Here is a 4,512-nt window from a genome sequence, read left to right as displayed (position 1 = left end):
ATTTATTTGCATAGTTAGTATTCTAATTGGGAGTAATGAGTGGTTAAAATAATCAGAGCCACAGATTATTTTAATCAAAGATTACTCCCAATTAGAATACTGCTCATTTATGTATGCATGGGGGGTAATATTATAGTAATAAAAGAAATAAAAATAATAAGACTGGTGCAGCAGTAGGTTTTGGTACAGGGGCTGGGAGTGACTTTTTTTTTTTTTTTAAATTTGTTTTTGAAGTGACTACCAGCCCCTGTACCGAAACCTACTGCTGCTTCTTACCAATTCAAAATATGTCTACTTACAATGACCGACGTGTAAAAAATGCTGGTCACACCAGACATACAGTGACAACTGAACACCCTCCAGCAAATTCTCAGACACGCTCTCTCAAAATCAACCGCACTCAATGCTACACTGACACCCAGCGTCAGTCATCCAAAAACTCAGCCTCGATCACAGATGAACGCAAGCAGGCTGCCAGCCAGTCCGAGTCATGTACAGACTCTGGCATGGCCAAAGACAAGCACATATCTGGATGCCAACTCCCACCCTATCCAAAATGCCTGCTCACTATCTGACACAATGCAGCTCTGACACACTCAGAGTCCCACACCATTCAAAACACGCACACACACAGACACTCACAACCCAAAGCAGCACTGCTCCTACTCAAGCACAGTCCAACACATGCATGCTCAGAGTCCAGAGCCTTCTAGACCATGCACACCCAGATTCCAGCTCACCCATACACAAAGTCACACGCACATAGTAACAGTCCAAGTCTGCCACCACCACAGCCCAGCTCAGCCACACACACAGTCACACTCCCCACTGTGTGACTCCAACAGCATCCAAGTCAAACTCAGGCTCCGCCACCATCCCACACAGGCAGCCATCCGATCACACTCCAGACCGTGCACCCTCAGACTCCAACAGCATCCAACACAGGGAGCCACACAGTCACACTCTGCAATGTGGACCTTCAGAGTCCAACAGTATCCAAGTCAAACACAGACTCCGCCACCGTGCAACTCTGCCACACACACAGTCACACTGCACAACCTGCACCCTCAGACTCCAACAGTGTCCAAGTCAAACACAGACAACCGCACAGGCACGCTCCGGAACGTGCAGGCTCAGACTCCAGCAACATCCGAGTCTAACACAGGCTCCGACACCACCCAGCACAGGCAATCACACAGGCACACTCCAGGACATGCAGCCTCGGACTCGAGCAAGATCCAACTCATCCACACACATGCTCACGCTGCAAAAATTACACCCTCAAACTCCGACGCAGCCACACTCAGCAACAAGCACGCTAAGACTCTGATGCGTTCTGACTCAAACACACACCAGACAAACAATACAAAACTTATAATGGAGAATTAAAATGTAGCTTTATTATAGACAGTGGAACTAGTCCTGCTCTCACCTAAACCTTATGGAAGTTACTGTTCGTGAACTTCACTGTTGGTAAATGCAGACCTTGAATCTTGATGACTGCATTTGTGAATCCAGAAACATGTCCCAAAGTCTGTCAGTCACAGACTCCTACCTGCTGTTTCCCCCGTGCCTGTTGCCCATGCCGTTGTTGTCCTGGGAGCTTGAGAGAGAATGCCATGCATTGCAAACATCTCCTTACTTGCCTTGGCATTCTTCCATTACATACATATTTCTTCCCTTACAACACTGTAGCTTTTTCTCCTGAGCTCTAAAATATCTCTGCCCTCTCCCTGAAGATATAGGGCCAGAGAAAGCTTCTCTCCTTCATTTGGCTAGCAAGCCCTGCACAAACCACAACGCGACTCTATTAAGGTGTAGTTTACCTACCAGATCTAGCTCTTGCCCCCATACACAGAATTTCACCGCACGTGTAGCGGCTCCCCTGCTTTATGGCTTAGTGTGATATTTCCCTCAGAATACAGCCTAAACATATTTCACTTCCCCCTATTAGCTCATTGCAATCAATGTTCAGGTTCAACACTAATTGGGTCCTATTAGCAGTCCATGCTTCTGTAATTACCTTTGAGTAAGTTTACCACCAATACCTCAGCACAGCCAAATCTACCAGTTGACTACTTATTAACACCTAAAACCCTGACTTTCCTGGAACCTATCCACAGCTACATTTACCTACACCTTGTCCAGGCTCCCTCCTACACCATGATGGAACTTACCTGATCATTTACAACAATTACTACAAGTACCTGTACGCTCCAAATGAGAACTGTTCTTGACACAACTACTTCTACCTTCCCCCCACCCCGCCACTATCAGCTCTGTTTCCACATCAACACTGAAATTATCTGCTACCCTTGTAAATTCTACTGACATATCACTATAAGCCATCATCTCATCAAAAGATATCACACCTTACTTCTTTCTTTTTTTGGTGGAACCAAACCAGAAGCATCCTAGCCTTCACACACTCCAAACACACCGCTCTCTCAACAACCACACAAAACACCCACCGCTCTCGGCTCCTGCCTGCCTCTGACCACCTACTGCCAGATGCCGTCCCCCCCCCACGGGCTTCGCTCCCCAGGAGCGCTGCTCGCGGGGGGGCTCCTAAATGTCCCTGCCTGACAAAACCCCGCCCGGAGCCCTACCTCCGCCCAAACTTTGGCAACGACTGTCGCCTCGCGGAGGGGCCGGGACCGGGGGGAAAAAAACCCCAGCCAGGGGAGGGGAAAAAAAAAATCCCCCGGCTGGGGCTTTTTTATTCTTTCATTTGGCTCTGCATGCCTTCGGTAAGCAAGGCTCAACTCCACATATGACCTGCGAGGCAACACCACCACCAAAACACAAGCGCCACGCACACCGCTCTCTCAACGACCACACAAAACGCACACCGCTCTCTCAACGACCACACAAAACACCCACCGCTCTCTCAACGACCACACAAAACACCCACCGCTCTCTCAACGACCACACAAAACACCCACCGCTCTCTCAACGACCACACAAAACACCCACCGCTCTCTCAACGACCACACAAAACACCCACCGCTCTCTCAACGACCACACAAAACACCCACCGCTCTCTCAACGACCACACAAAACACCCACCGCTCTCTCAACGACCACACAAAACACCCACCACTCTCGGCTCCTGCCTGCCTCTGACCACCTAGTGCCAGATGCCGTCCCCCCCCGCGGGCTTCGCTCCCCAGGAGCGCTGCTCGCGGGGGGGCTCCTAAATGTCCCTGCCTGACAAAACCCCACCCGGAGCCCTACCTCCACCCAAACTTTGGCAACGACTGTCGCCTCGCAGAGGGGCCGGGACCGGGGGGAAAAAACCCCAGCCAGGGGAGGGAAAAAAAAAATCCCCCGGCTGGGGCTTTTTTATTCTTTCATTTGGCTCTGCGTGCCTTCGGTAAGCAAGGCTCAACTCCACGTATGACCTGAGAGGCAACACCACCACCAAAACACAAGCGCCACGCACACCGCTCTCTCAACGACCACACAAAACACCCACCGCTCTCAGCTCCTGCCTGCCTCTGACCACCTACTGCCAGATGCCGTCCCCCCCCCACGGGCTTCGCTCCCCAGGAGCGCTGCTCGCAGGGGGCTCCTAAATGTCCCTGCCTGACAAAACCCCGCCCGGAGCCCTACCTCCACCCAAACTTTGGCAACGACTGTCGCCTCGCGGAGGGGCCGGGACCGGGGGAAAAAAACCCCAGCCAGGGGAGGGAAAAAAAAAAATCCCCCGGCTGGGGCTTTTTTATTCTTTCATTTGGCTCTGCATGCCTTCGGTAAGCAAGGCTCAACTCCACATATGACCTGAGAGGCAACACCACCACCAAAACACAAGCGCCACGCACACCGCTCTCTCAACAACCACACAAAACACCCACCGCTCTCGGCTCCTGCCTGCCTCTGACCACCTACTGCCAGATGCCGTCCCCCCCCCACGGGCTTCGCTCCCCAGGAGCGCTGCTCGCGGGGGGGCTCCTAAATGTCCCTGCCTGACAAAACCCCTCCCGGAGCCCTACCTCCACCCAAACTTTGGCGATGACTGTCACCTCGCGGAGGGGCCGGGACCGGGGGAAGAAAAAAACCCCCAGCCAGGGCCAGGGCGGGGGGGGAATACACTGGCTGGGGCTTTTTTATTCTTTCATTTGGCTCTGCGTGCCTTTGGTAAGGCAGGACTCAACTCCACATACGACCTCAATGTCAGAAGTATTAGGGACAAGGGGACATCACATCACAACAGTGTCAAATAACTAACAATCGACTAACAAATTCCCAATATGGTGCAGTACATTCACAGACAGGTTCCGCTGACAAGCAAGACAAAGGCAGAGCAATGCGACGCAAGACGTAACACTGTACATGACGGTACGCTGCTACACACGGTCCAATAAAGAGTGGCCGATGAAAGATTTGACGACTCCGGGACGTATGCTGGCAGAAGACATCAGATGTCGGTCAAGACAACGGCAGAGCAATACAATGCTAGGTGTAACATGATACGGGGCAGTACAAGGCAATACATGGCCAAATAAACAA

This window comes from Larus michahellis, unplaced genomic scaffold (assembly GCF_964199755.1).
Source record: "Larus michahellis unplaced genomic scaffold, bLarMic1.1 SCAFFOLD_312, whole genome shotgun sequence".
Taxonomy (NCBI): Eukaryota; Metazoa; Chordata; class Aves; order Charadriiformes; family Laridae; genus Larus; species Larus michahellis.
This window is presented reverse-complemented; position numbering follows the sequence as displayed.